The following is a 15,410-nucleotide window of genomic DNA, read 5'->3' on the forward strand; positions in this document are numbered from 1 at the left end:
CTACTTATCCAGTCCCAGGGAAACCAGAATATCTATGTTTAACCAAGGTATAAGCAAATGAAGAGTAGGTGAATGATTATTTTAGCTTATTAAACTCTACCACATTATTTATGTTATTTAAATTAAAAGTGCAAATGCAACTAAAGTGCTTAGAACACAGGCAGAGAATATAAGAGGCAGTGAAGCAAAATGGTTAGGACATCACTCTAGGGAGACCGATACCCAGTTTCCTCTCCCAGCTTCTCACTATTTACTATGACTTTGTGCACATTTCTTAAACCTCTTTGGGTCATCTGGACAGTGGGAATTCTGATGGTAACGAACTCGCAAGATTACCAGGAGGGTAAAATGACTTTATATGTACAAGGTACCTGGCTAGGCCAAGGCCTTGTAATAATTCACAGTAATTGTTCATAATTACCATTAACAAATGATGAACACTATTACTAGTAATTTAAATTATGATAAAATAATTACTGAGCATTATGACCCAATTCCCCCAAGAGCTCTGATTCCTAACGCCCTTTCTTATACCCCAAATTGCATTCATTTGAAGGCTTACCTTTTGCTTATTTGGGACATACATTGCTCCATCAAGTGGGTCTGTTAGCTGATGAAACAGAATTTACATGACAGATGCCGGTATGGGAAAGTGCATGCACCACCCACAGTCCTAAATCACAATATTCCAAAATCTAGATAGCCCTGCTTCCTTATTTAAAGTTCAGTTGGGTTATTTAATACAAACCAACATGGCTGTCTGGAATTATGTTGTAAAAGGCTAATGAAAGAAAATTTGTCCTAGGTGTGCAATCTGGAAGGTTCCCATGACATTTTCTCCATATTTTTTGTTTTGTTTTGTTTATTGGATGTCAGCTTTCAGATATGCTGCTCAGCTAGTCCAAACAGCATGTGTTTTTATGTTCTGAAAAACTGTATCAAGCAACAGAATAAAACAACAGAAACCAGTTGGGAAGCTTTCACTTTTAAAGAGTTTCCAAGCACCCTGCCCTTTTCCTAAAGGACTCTTTTCCCTTTTATGGATGAGCACCAGGCTCCAAGACAGTGTAAATAGAGCTTCCTGTTCCAGGGAAGTACTGGCTCCTGCAGGAGCCCAGGGGTCCTCTGGGAAAAGTTGACAGGAACTATGAGCTGTATGTGACCTGAGGCTCAGGAGCCAGCTGAGCCAGAAGGGAGGGAAACACATTTAACGGCTCCTTTGTGCAGGCTTTGGTCCCAGAAGCACTTCTGGGAAAGTAAGTCCAGTGCCATACACAAAGTCCTTGCAAAGAATGGCAGGGAAGCTGGCCGGGCTTGAAGGACCATTCCCAGATCAGATGCCTCAATCTTGGACATAGCTGCTTGGAGGAACCCAGAGATGGCTGGAATTCCCACAATTCAGGGATCTCGTACATCCAATGAGCAGGGTTTTAAAAACAGAAGAAGGGTTAAGGGTGTATGTAGCTCAGTGGTAGAACACTTGCCTAGCATGTGTGAGGCCCTGGGATCCATCCGTAGCACTATTTAAAAAATTAATAATAATAATAAAATAATTAAAAACAGAAGAAAAGCAAATTGATTCTGCACAAATTAATTCCAGTCGGATAGCAAATATTTTTAGGGCACTTAGTGTTCATACACTAAGGACATAGAAATTAAAATATTCTCTTTTCTTTCAGACCTTAAAATTTTCCCATGCTTTTGAATGATAATAACATAAAGGACTACTTTTGTGGTTGAGTTGATGTGCCAGTCACTTTGATAATTTTGATCTTTGACTTCTGTGTGCTTCATAATCTCATCAGTAGTAGCAAAACAAAAACAAAAGAAAATAAAAGAAAAAAAAAACACCTAAAAGGTATTATTAATACTTTTGGATGTAGTCATAATGATTCCATGGCAATTACAATTTTTGGTTTATGTGATGAAGATTGAATCCAGGGCCTTAAGTATGCTACTAAGTACATGCTCTACCAGTGAGCTGTACCCTCAGCCCCATAAATATTATTTTGATAATAGCTAACATTTACTGAGTACTTTCCATGTGTCAAGCAGTGAGTTAAGCCAGGTCTCCATCAGTATAAAATTATTTGAATGAGAACCAACAAGCCGTGTTTGCTAATTTAATATAAAATATGCCATCATATTATTGTATTAATATAAGCAAAAATGAAAATGAAAGGAGTGACATACATATAAATAGAAGTTCTTAATCTTTTTCCTTCTCTCTTTTTCTTTTTGATTCTGTTTTGGGGGTTAAGGATCAAATCTAGGGCCTTGTGCATGCAAGTACCTTGTCAGATATTTGACTTGCAAAAAAATTTCTACAATGGAGCTACATCCCAGCTCAGAAATTCTTGTACTTTCTTCTCTCATGTGACAGTAGACTGTCTATTACTGGGATATGGACACCTGAGTTTGAGGACTGGTCTGCAAACACTGCACAAACGGTTATTTTTTCCGGTTTGAAAATGATCAGAGGGCTGGGGATGTGGCTCAAGCGGTAGCGCGCTCGCCTGGCATGCGTGCGGCCCGGGTTCGATCCTCAGCACCACATACCAACAAAGATGTTGTGTCTGCCAAGAACTAAAAAATAAATATTAAAAAAAAAATTCTCTCTCTCTCTCCTCTCTCACTCTCTCTTTAAAAAAAAATAAAATAAAATAAAGTAAAGATGTTGTGTCCACCGAAAACTGAAAAATAAATATTTAAAAAATTATCTCTCTCTCTCTTAAAAAAAAAAAAAAAAAGAAAATGATCAGAGATGAGGCCCTTCCCCAAGCTTATTCCTGTGGGGCAGGGTGTTGGCCGCTGGGCCCACCCTGTGACCTCATGACCTTGTTGATTTCTGTAGCTTTTCCACAGAACTTTTAGGAAGTCATACCATAATAGTAGTGTATTCCCATTTCTTCTTCTAGTATTAGATGCATGTACTTAAAAAAATGCAACCAAATGTGTTCTAGACTTATCATCTGAGATTTTTAGAAGAGATTGAATCAATTTGTAGTTTTATTTTTTTAGTCAGACATAAGAACCTCAGAATGAATGGAGATTTACTCATCTGAAGCTTTCTTTCTTAAGCCAGAAGTTAAACCAATATAATATGGAGATGGCTGTTGTGGAGTGTGTAACTGAACTCAGAAAATGGTTCCACTTAGTATAGCATAAATTTTTTTTAAGTATAATGTAAGAAGTGCAAAATTTGTGTCCTGAAAACAATAAAACAGTTGAAAGAAAATTTTAAAGTTCTAAATAAACAAAAAGACATCTGTTATGGTTTATTATATGAAATGTCCCCTGAAAGCTCATGTGTAAGACAAAGCAATAAAGTTTGGAGGTCAAATGATTGGGTTACAAGATCCTTAACCCAATCAGTACATTTATCTGATTAAATTCATTGGGTGGTAATGTAGGCGACCAGGATGCAGCTGGAGAAGATAGGTCACTGAGGGAGGGCCTTGGGGGCATATATCTTGTACCTGGTGAGCACAATGCTCTCTTTGTGCTTCTTTTGACCATGTCCTGAGCTGCTTTCTCTCCCACACTCTTCCACCATGAAGTCCTGCATCACCTGGGCCCAGATCAATGTGTGGACTAAGATCTCTGAAACCGTGAGCCCCAAATAAGCTTTTCCTTTTCTAAAATGCTCTTGTCAGGTCTTTCGATCACAATAGCAAAAAAGCTGACTAGTTTTATGTTCATGGATCAGAAGACTTAGTAGTGTGAGAATAGGAACACTCTTCTGATTGATCTGTAGCTCCAACTCATTCTCCTTCAGATCTCCAGCTGAGTTATTTGCAGAAATTTGCAAAGCTGATTCTAAAATTCAAGTAGAAATTTAAGGGACTGAGAACGGCAAAACATTCTTGAAAGTAGGAATAAAATTAGAGACCTCACGCTTCCAAATTTTCAAACTTATTACAAAGCAATGGTTATCAGGATGGTATGATGAGGGCATAAGGCTAGACATTTATGTCAAAGAATATAATTGAGAGTTCAGAAATAAGTCTTCATATTTATGGTCAATTGGTTTGGGACAAAAGTGCCAGGATAATTCATTGGGGGGAATTATAAAATTATCTTTTATTTTTATTCTTCAACTTATTTTGTCTTGGGCATTGAATAGCATTTTTCAATAAACAGTGGTGAGAGAACTTCATGTCTACCTGCAAAAAAATTATTTTGGACTCTTACATCATGTCACACACAAAATTAATTCAAGTCAGGTGCAGTAGCGCATGCCTACAATCCCAAACTTGGGAGGCTGGGAGGAAAGCAAGTTTGGGACCAGCCTCCGCAACTTAGTGAGGCCATTTCAAAATAAAATAAAAAGGACTGGGGATGTAGCTCAGTGGCAAAGTGCCTCTGGGTTCAATCTCCAATACACTCCAAAATTAACTCACAGTCCTAAATGTAAGAGCTAAATTATAAAAATATTTAAGAGAAAGCATAGGTGTAAATCTTCATGACCTTGGATGAGGCAATAGTTCTTAAAGATGATACCAAAAGCACAAGCAACCAATGAAAAATCACAAATTGGGTTACATCAAAAATTTTTTTAAAAATTGTATTACAAAAAACATTGTATTTCAAAGGTCATGATAAAGGGAGTAAACCCACAAAATAGAAGAAATATTTTTGCAAATCAAATAACTGACAATACTGGCATCTAGAATATATAAAGAATGCTTACAATTACATAATAAAAAGATGATTCAACAACAAGAAAAAACTCCAAAAACCCAATTTAAAAATGGACAAATTATTAGAACAAATATTTCTCCAAAAAAGATGCAGAAATGGTCAATATGTACATGAAGAAATGCTTAAAGGGCTGGAGGTCTAGCTCAGTGATCAAGCACATGTTCAGCATGCCTGAGTCCCTGGGTTCTATCCTCAGTAGCCACCTCCTCCACACACAAATGCTTAACATCACTGATAATTAGGGAAATGCAAACACAAAGCATAATGAGATGCCAATTCACATTTATTTGGATGAGTATTATACAAAACAAAACCCAAAAACCAGATAGTAACATACATTCATCAGGATGCAGAGAAACTGAAACCCTTGTGCCCCGGGGGTGGGAAGGTAAAATGGTGCAGCCTCTATGGAGAATGGTATGATGATTTCTCAAAAAATTCATCATAAGATTACCGCCTAATCCAGTAGCTTCACTTCTAGGCATACTAAAAAAAAGTGAAAGCAGGGATTTAAACACATATTTGTACACCGATCTGCATAGCAGCATTATTCATAATAGCCAAAAAGGTGGAAGTAACCCAAATGTCTGTTGATGGATGAATGGATATTCAAAATGTGTCTATTTCCATAGAATGAAATATTATTCAACCTTATAAAGAAAGGAAATGTGGACACATGCTACAACATGGTTGAACTTTTAGGACATTATACTAAGTGAAATAAACAGTCACAAAATGGCAAATATATAAAATTCTGCTTATATGTGGTACATAGAGTAATCACCTGCAGAGAAACAGAAAGTGCAATGTTGGTTGCCAGGAACTGGGTAGAGGGATTAAGGGGAGTTAGTATTTAATGAATACACAATTTCAGTTGGGAAAGATGAAAAATTTCTGAAGATGGCTATTATTTAAGTAACATTGTGAATGCCCTTAATTCCACAGAACTGCATACTTTAAAAGATAATAAAAATGCTAAATTTTTATTATATATAAATCTGTATATATACACATTATATATATATATATATATATATATATATATATATATATATACACATACACATTTGACACAATGAAAGAATGAATTAAAACATAATAAAAAGACAAAGAACCCGACTAAAAATCAGGCAGAAGATATGAATATATATTTCGCTAAGGAAATCATAAAGCTAGGTGCAGTGACATACACCTGGAATCCCAAGGACTAAGGAGGCTGAAACAGGAGGATTGCAAGTTTGAGGTCAGCCTCAGCAATTTAGGGAAGCCCCAAGCAACTTAGTAAAACTCTGTCTCAAAATTAAAAATGGGGGGGGGAAAGGGGAATTCTGGGGATGTAAGTAGTGGCAAAGCACCCTTGGGTTCAATCCCCAGTATACACACACACACACACACACACACACACACACATACACAAATGCCCAACAAGTACATGATGATGTTCACAATCATTAGTCACTGGGGAAATGAACATCAAAACCATCACAAGATACCTGTTCACACCCACTAAGATGTTTATTTTAAATATTTTATTTTATTTTTTAATTGTAGATGGACACAATACCTTTATTTTATTTATTTTTATGTGGTGCTGAGGATCGAACCCAGGGCCTCATGGAGATTAGGTGAGCGCTCTACTACTGAGCCACAGGCCCAGCCCTTAAGATGTTTTTTTTAAAAAATAAATATTTACTTATTTTTAGTTTTCAGAGGACACAACATCTTTGTATGTGGTGCTGAGGATCGAACCCAGGCAGCACACATGCCAGGCGAGCGGCTATGGCTTGAGCCACAGGCCCAGCCCCCTAAGATGGTTTTAATCAAGAAGACAGATAACATGTTGAGAGGGATATGAAGAAATTGTAACCATCCTGTACTTCTGATGGGAATATAAAAGGGTGGGATCATTTCAAAAAATGGTCTAAGAAGCTCCTCAACAGTTAAACATAGAGTTCCCAAATAATCCAGTAACGGATCCAGTTATAGACTGCAGTGATGGCTACACAATTCCAAATACACTAAAAAACACTGAATTGTATTCTTCAAATAGATGAACTGTGTGGTCTGTGAATTTAATTTTTAAAAAATAATTTAAAAAATAATAAGCATGGGGTGCTTGAGATATGTTCATGAGATGATGAAAGTACCAAGTTGTAAATGCTTATCAAGCGATTATACTTAATTGTTTGCTCTCTCTTCTCTCATATTTGTGAATATGTTTAAAAATTGAGGCTATTTTTTCTTAAAATCAAGAGTTGCCATTTTTTTCTCTGTGGGAAAAAATGGGAACATATAATTTTATTATCCTTTCTTTCTCTCCTCTCTCTCTCTCCCTCCCCACCTCTTTCTTTTTTGCAGTACTGAAGACTGAACCCAGGGTTTTGCACATGTGAGGCAAGTGCTCTACTGCTCACGTCTCCAGGCTTCCTTCCCTTAAAAAAAAAAAAAACAAAAACAAGTTAATTGCATTATTATTTTTATGTCATAAAGTACATCCATTTGAAGAGTATTATTCAATAACTTTTTTGTAAATGTGCATGGTTATCCAAATATCACCACCATTCAGCTGCAAAACATTTGCATCACCCAAAGTGTTTCCTGGTGACTATTTGCAGTCAATTCCTGCACCAGCCTTGTATCATCCTTACAGCAAAGAGGGACAGTAAGATACCTGAATATCTTCTTTCCATTCCCCCAAAACCTACCTAAGTTAAAGGAACAATGAGAGCAAGTCTGAGCTGGAAAGTCCAGATATGTATTATCTTAAAGGACAATGGCTTTCTCTTGTGCGCACGGCACTAGGGCAAGGGAGTGTTATCTGTAGAAAGCTACTTCCTTGCATGCACACCAGGGCAGTTGCTCCTTGGGACGCTAATCAAGCTGATGCTGATGAAGTCACTGCTTCTGCTGCCTGACATGAACAGCCCCTCTCTGAGTGGGGATGCATGTGGAAATGGGGACACCGTGGAAAGCATATGTGTCACTTGTCCTTTGGGTTCCCACTAGATAAAACACAGGGAGGGAGAAGAGGTGCTGTTCAGCAAAGCACCATGAGGGACAGAGGTGCTGTCTGTTGCCTGTTACCACTGAACTCCTTTTGGGGCAGTCTCTGATCTCTGGTAGCTTTCCCCATTAAACCATAAGTCTCCCATGCTGTCTCTGGGCACTTTCTTTAGCTTTTCTGCAGCCTAACCATTGCCCTAGCACAACTGGGCAGAAGATGGATTGAGATACCTGAGCGGATTGTTTAGGTTTCATATCATGAAAAGGGTCGATGCACAATTACCTATACATTAGCAACATGCTTTATAAACTGAGCCTGTAGCATTGCAAATACCAATTTTGTGTTGGAAAACAGGTATTTTCACCCACACACACAAAAAAATGGTATTTATGTTGAGTATAATAGATTTATTTTAAATGGATAAAATAGTAAGTTCTCGGTTTTAATTCTATGGTTGATGTTAACAGATGTAACCCACATAAACAAAATCTCCTTGGGGTTCTCAGTAATTTGTAGAGTGTAGGGGTTCTCAAGGGAATTCTCAAAAGGAATACATCAGAATCACCTTGACTTCAAGTCCCACACTTTCTTCAGCCCTCTGATATTTCTCTCCACCAACTTTTCTTGGAGCTCATTGTGGTGAGGTTACCTATAAATCCCCAATTTTGAAATCCACTTGACATTTGCATTCCTTATCTTATTTGACCGCCCTTAAGCCTCTAACATTGTTGTCCACTCCCTTCCCAAAAATCTTTCTCCCTTTGATGTTGCAACACCACCCCACCTCAATGTCTCTTCCTATCTTTCTAATCCCCTTTGCTTGATCCTTGCCCTGACATATTGGCCATTTCTCAAGGTTTCAACTTAGGTTTTCCGTTTCTCTCTGCTCTAGGTATTTTCCCTGGGGAGTCTTCTTCAAATTTGTAACTTCCCTTGCTGCCTCTATCCAGTGATTCCAAAATCTGCATTTCTTCCCTGAACTTGATATCACTTATTTCTGCATGCATACCCATGTCCAGATAGACATCCCTAAGGGAAGATGTGTAACTGAAACTCATATATTAACTTTCCCTTGCCAAACTCACTTTTTTTTTTACTTGTATGCATATTTTTGTAATATTATTATCCATTTATTTGGAAACTCAAGACAATCGTTAAAAAAAAAAATAACTTGTGAGGTTATCTTTGACACTTTCTCTTCTGAGGCCCCTCCTCCAATATGCGTTAGATCTCCAAAACCATTCTAGTTTCAAACCACCTCTCATGTTTATTCCTTGTTTTTGATCCTTTTATTTATGCTCACACCATCTTTTACCTTCACAGGAGATCAGTGTATCTCTAATTTTCCTCCCAATGGCTTGACAGAGTTTTCTTTTTCCAAGCATACACAAGTTTGTCCATTGTATTTTGAGTGTTTAAAATTCTCCCGTGCTTTCTCCCCACCTATAGGATAATATACACATCAGCAGGCAAAAAACATATGAAGTCCTGTTTGCCATGTTTTTTAGCTTTGTCTCTTGCCACCCCAAATTATACCCTATCTCCCAGCCATGACTTGTGCCTTTGAGGCATTCAACCCACGGACCCTCTACTGATGGGGTATATCCCAGCCCTTTCCCTTTTATTTTTGAGAAAAGGCTTACGTTTCATAGGTTGGCCTTGAACTTGCAATCCTCCTGTCTCAGTCTCCCAAGTAGCTGGGATTAAGGCATGCACCACTGCATCTGGTTACCCATGTAGTTTCTAGGTGTCCATATCTTTCTGTCAGCAGAGCTCCTTCTACGGGTTTCTTCTTTGTTGTTTTTTCCAAGTCTCTTCTTAAAGGTCATCTCTTTTCTGAAATCATCTCCTCTCAGCAAAGAAACATATTTGCTTGCTTTCTTTTGCAAATTCTCAAATAATGCTCATCAGCCCTTATCATATCTCATTGAACTGTTGATATTTGTTTGCATCTCTAATTCCCCACTAGACTTTGGCTGTAGGGCTGTCTCCTCTGTGCCTAACCAGTGTCCAAGTCCACTGTGTGTGTATGCCAGTGGATTAGTTGGGTGGGAAAGTCAGAAGACGCTCCTTTGCTTTCTCTCTGAATCAGCTGCAGAGACATGATTTCTCTCCACAGTTAAATCAGATGTGAATACTGACTTGCTTCACCACACAGAAAAGTGCACATCCAATAACCATCCGATGATACAGATGAAGCAAAGCTTCCCTCTCACAGAGGGACCAGGAATTATTTCTTGCAGTCTTGTTATTTGCTTCTTTTCGCAGATTAGGAACAAAAGAGATGTTGGGATGAACGGACTCATGGGGAGAAGGAAAAATCAGGTGAGCGCCTTGGGAAAAAAGGTACCAAAGTAGATGAGGGAGATAGAATAAGAAAAAAAAAAGATTGTGGGAAAGAACGTAGAGAAACAGTACCAAAGAATAGTCCATTTGCTGCCAATAAGGCGCAACGGGGGAAAAAGAAATACAGGAATGAGAGGAAGCTCTGACAGGATGCAGCTTCACAATTCTTTTCAGAGTTCAAGCTCAGGCAGGCTCCTGGACATTGTCTCCAAACTATGTGTTCACCCTGACGCTCAGATCCATGTATGCTTTCTCTGAAAGGAATTTTTGGGTCAAAAGGCCAGAGCCTCTACATTAGAAGAAGAAACTTGTCTTTTCAGGATATAGGTACCATCTTAGGAATAAAACCAGCTAACACCCCAATCATTTGATGAAACTGTTCCAATAATGATGAGTGCAGTTTCAGATATTGATGAGACGCCCAGAGATTCCAACTGTTATATTCAAATTCTTCCATCTGGTGCTTTTGTGTAGGATTTTAATAAGATTCTATACCAAAATTCAATACTTGTTTTAAAAGTTATTCTCATTTGTAAATTTAATACTCTTTGATGTTAAAATCGTAAGTAATTTTTATTTGAAGAACAATAAGAGACCATGGCTATAGCTGGTAAGCTTGTGAGTTAACGAGTAATAGAACTATAAATTTAATCATATCTTTAGAACTGCACCAGAATGTAAGAATTGAATATATAGTTCCCTCATTTTTTTTTAATGATTGCTTTCTCCAGAATTGGAACTTATTGGTTTAGTAATAAGTTGCATACTGAATGAAGTAGACTCAAAACTTAAGAAGAGCTGGGCATGGTGGCACACACCTGTAATCCCAGCGGCTTGGGAAGCTCAGGCAAGAGGATTGTGAGTTCAAAGCCAGTCTCATCAATTTAGTGGGGCCCTAAGCAACTTAGCAAGACCCTGTCTCAAAAAAAAAAAAAAAAAAAAATTAAAAGAGCTGGGGATATGGATTTATGGTTAAGCACCCCTGGGTTCAATTCCCACTATCCCCCACCCCAAAATAAAGAAGAGTGTTATGTGGTAATGTTTAAAGGTAAAATATGTTCTCTTATTGAAACTACTATAATATTTGCCTGGTATTGAAAGATAATGTCACATTTAATCATTTTAAAATCAGAAGAATTACAGAAGCTAAGTAGTTTACAAAGATATGGTTTAACAACCACATTTTCTTTCTTTCTTTTTTTTTTTTTTTTAATCAGTACTGTGGATTGAACCCTGGGATACTCTGTCACTGAGCTACACACCCATACCTTTTATTTTTCAAAATTTTTTTACTTTATTTTTATTTTTTATTTTGAGACAGGGTCTTAACAAGTTGCATAGGTTGGCCTCATACTTGTGATCCTCCTGCCTCAGCCTCCCAAATTGCTGGGATTACAGATGTGAGCTACAACAACCAGCTAAAACCTTTATTTTCAAAGTACTGATCCATCTATTATTAAGGCCTATAAGAAAGTCTTTCATGTATAAATCCTCAAGTCAGACTTATTAATTTTTATTTTTCTTTTTAGTGTTCTTCAAATACCAAAATAATCACCAAGCATTTAGTAAGAGTTTCCCAAGTTCTATCACTCAAATAAGATTTCACCAGTTCGGCCCAATGATCATCCATGGGGGGAGATGGATTTGTAGTCAGGAAACAGGCGGAAACATAACTTTGCTGTCAAATATAGTGCTCATTCTTCCTTATCTGCCACCTGCTTTTTTTTTTTTTTTTAATACTGTGTGCAAGTCTCTCAAACCTTGTACCATGGGATTATAGAGTGTTTGAGACTGAAGGGAACAGAGAGATGTGTCAGCTCATGAATTGCCTATGATCACCAACTCACCTGGAGAAGAGTCCAGGTTGGAACCCAGGCTTCCAGCTCTGGCCACCTCTGTCACATCTCATCCCATCACTTTGTCCCAGGACTCACTGTCCAATGCAAAGATTGTATGACTGACATTCTCCAAAGTCTGGGATACGCATGTTCAGATGCAGGAACCAATATGGTTTATGAGACCTGGTGCTGGTTCCCTGTGATAGAATGAACTACTCAACAATCATGTGTCTATGTGTACAAGTAATAAAGCAGAGATAAGGAGTAGATGGACAAGAGTAAGGTGGTCTGGCATAGAAGCAACTGAGTTTAGCATTATTTTTAAAACATTTATTTTTTTAGTTGTAGTTGAAAACAATACCTTTATTTATTTGTTTGAACCCAGGGCCTCACAAGTGCTGGGATAGTGCTCTACCATTGAGTCACAAGCCCATCCCAAATTTAGCATTTTTATGAGCAAGGACTTGGCTTTATATTGCCTGGCTTCCTCCTCCAGCTGTACCTTATGCCAACTACTGTGTGATTTGGGGCCAGTGACTTGACCTCTCTAGCCTCTGTTGTGGGTTTTCTGTGATGACTTGATGAGCTAAAGTATTTATAACTGGACCTGGCACTTGGTAAGCACATACATGCTAGCTATTGTAGAAAGAGCCCTGTATACAATTTGGTGGCATGTAAAGGTGTCATGTGAAGTCACTCACCTGTAAAGTTCTGTGGTCTTTTCATCATCTCTTTCTCTTGGAGTGTTCTCTATGCCACCCAGCCAGGTTATGCAGGTACCATTAAATTGCATTTTTTAATGTGACCCTTAGAGATCCATATGGAAATAGAACCTAAGTTTTTTTTTTTTTTTAGGGCTAAAGGAGCAAACTCATTTAACCCACACAGACTATCTCAAGAGTAATTCACCTGTGTCGCTAAAAAGCTAGGGGGAGGAATGACCTCATTCCCATTCATGCATTCATTAATTGAACCTAAGAACAAGATTCTAACCTTCAAGCAGAGTTGAAACAGAAGGACTCCAAATTCAAGGAGAAAAACTACCTAAATTATCCATATATCTTCCCTTTCTCTGCATTTTCTGGGACAACATTTCAAGTTTATTAGACAGGTTGTTTGCTAATATTATGCTTTTGGAACAAAACCCTGAGTGTGTGCTTTTTAGAGAATCGTGTAAATCATCAAGGTTATACGTAGAACAGTGATTTGCTCAGTGACCAACAGGTCCCCACAGAAAGCAAATATACTGCTCTTGCCAGAGAAAGGAAGCATAACGCTTCCTTATATTTCTAGCATCCTAGGCTTGCAAGAAAACACACGTCCTCCAGATAGTCAGTTAGCTATTCAAATAAATATTGACAATAGGTACTGCTTATTACAGAAGGACTTATTTCTCGTAATTCCACTATTAACAATAGGATAGCTATTTTCTGAAATGTCAGCATTACGTGAATTCATTACTTTAGTCTTAATTTTAGAAGTGATTTAGAAATGGAATATTTAAGAGGGATCACATATTTTAACTCAAAACAAATTAACAAAATTAAAACATCACACATACTTTGAAAAAGTATACGTACAACTGTGGTTGAGTTCAACTGAACAACGTTCAGAAACAGATCAGCAGGCATTTGTGCAATGCTAATGGCTTTCTAACATTTCCTTGATGATGTCATAATTACCTATGGAAATACAGAAAGCCACTTCCCATCTGCCCAACACAAACATGTCACCTCCTGTTTTTCATTTCCTTACAGTGACAGTCAGCGTTTCTCCAGTTTTCCGGATAGCTTTCAGTCCTGAAATAAGTGTTGTTTTAAAAATTTCTTCCTAGGTTATGTGAAGACATATCTAATAAGCCCTAGACTGACACTTTTTTGTAGAAGGAAAAGAAAAAAAGATTACTGTGGAGCTCAGAGAAGAGATCAAGCTATACGTGGCTGCAGTGTGTTAAAGTGCTTTGCCTTTTGATTCACCCAGATCCTTTTGGCCAATGGGCTTCATGCAGAGTCACAGGACAAAGACCTGCCACATCATTTCTACTGCCATCCACGGACCAGCTTTCACAATCACTCTGATAGTTTTAATCTTCTGTGAAAATCTGAAAGAAAAAAGTAGGCTTAATTTAGGGGTGAGTTTTGGGGGCGACTTGCTTTTCAGGGTCTCTGATGAAATGAGCCCTTTTGTCTAATAAGACTCAAGCCTGTTAGAATATTTTCTGGCTTTTCATGTAGAATGGATAAGGACATGGCACTTCTGAAGCCCAGACTGTCAGATGTAGCTGCCTCGTGTGGTGTCCAGTACTGTCCCTTGGTCACCTGGTAGAGACACAGTCCTGCCTGGCCGGTGCTGGTTCCTACCTCCTGTGACAGGGATCTGCTGCTACCTATACTTAGTTGTATAGGTAGACCAATTTCAAAAGGAAAAGAAAGATTTTTCAAGATACTGTTACATTTAGCAAGTTAATTTATTCTCAGAGTTTCCTGAAGTGTTTTGCTTCTGTCTTATTCTATAAGACTCTACTTCAGGGTTTCACCCTGAGAAGAGTCTGTCCTGGTTTCAGAGGTGAGTCCAAAGTTGTGTAGGAGGGGATCTGGAGGTCATCCACGTTTTAGACGAGGTCTGACATTTGTACACACGGCCTTCGTCCCTTGTGACTTATGAGCCTCGAGTGTGAGAAATACGTGATTTTCCCCATTCCATCACTTAGCAGGTCTCCTTCGGAAAGGAATGTGTACCCAGGAGCAGGACATACAACTGGGTCCTTCCCTAAGTTCAGACTAAGAACCCTGGCTACCTACTAACTAGCAGCACTTGGATATCACACAAATACAGGTTGAGTATTCTTACCTTAAAACTTCAAAATCCAAAATGATCCCAAATTCAAAATTCAATCAGCACTAACATGAGGCTGCAAATGGGAAGTTCGACCTCTGATCTCATGGGGATGGGTGGCAGTCAAAATGCAGGTGCACTCAAAATAAGATATAAGGTTATTTTCAGGCAGTGTCTATAATAAGGTATACATGAAACAAATGAATTTTGCATTTAGACTTGGTTCCCACCCCAAAGATATCTTATTATAGATATGCATATATTCCAAAGTCTGAAATCTGAAACACTTCTTGTTCCAAGCATTTTGGATAACAGATGTTCAACGGGCACATTAAAATCACCTAGCTCTCCTGCCCCTGTCCCCAGCTACTCCTGCTCCCTGGTCTCTGGTCAACAAGCTCCTATTCATTTGGTCGCCCAAGCCTTAAACCCAGGGTCATTCTCAGTTTCCACCTCACTAGAGCCCTCCCCGCCCCCCATCCACATAGCATCCTCCTTTAATTAGAAACCTAAGACCTAAGAACGTATTCAAATTTATCAAGTATTCTTGATATGTACTGACATTACCTTAATTTCAGCAAGGATAATATGTTACTAAATTAATATAACAGCTTCCAGATCAGCATCCTTGTCTTCAGGGCCCCTGCATCATGGTCTCCGTGAGGGTTCATATCTTGTATATC

The 15,410-nt window shown here is 38.3% G+C and overlaps 1 long non-coding RNA gene across 3 annotated transcripts; it reads right to left on the reverse strand.

Annotated features, from left to right (window-relative positions):
* Positions 1 to 4,988: 4,988 nt before the first annotated feature.
* LOC308633125 lies at positions 4,989 to 15,182 on the reverse strand. 3 transcript variants are annotated; one of them, XR_014018711.1, is made up of 3 exons: positions 14,743 to 15,182; positions 9,024 to 13,993; positions 4,989 to 7,136 (listed from the first exon to the last, which is right to left on the reverse strand). It is a non-coding gene; the product is annotated as an uncharacterized lncRNA (long non-coding RNA). The 3 variants fall into 3 exon arrangements; XR_014018712.1 differs by lacking the exon at positions 4,989 to 7,136 and having other exon boundaries at positions 7,148 to 9,151; positions 11,902 to 13,993; XR_014018713.1 differs by lacking the exon at positions 4,989 to 7,136 and having other exon boundaries at positions 7,148 to 9,151; positions 9,441 to 13,993.
* Between the last annotated feature and the right edge of the window lie 228 nt (positions 15,183 to 15,410).

Source organism: Spermophilus citellus, assembly GCF_964194105.1.
Source record: "Spermophilus citellus genome assembly, chromosome: 14".
NCBI classification, from domain to species: domain Eukaryota; kingdom Metazoa; phylum Chordata; class Mammalia; order Rodentia; family Sciuridae; genus Spermophilus; species Spermophilus citellus.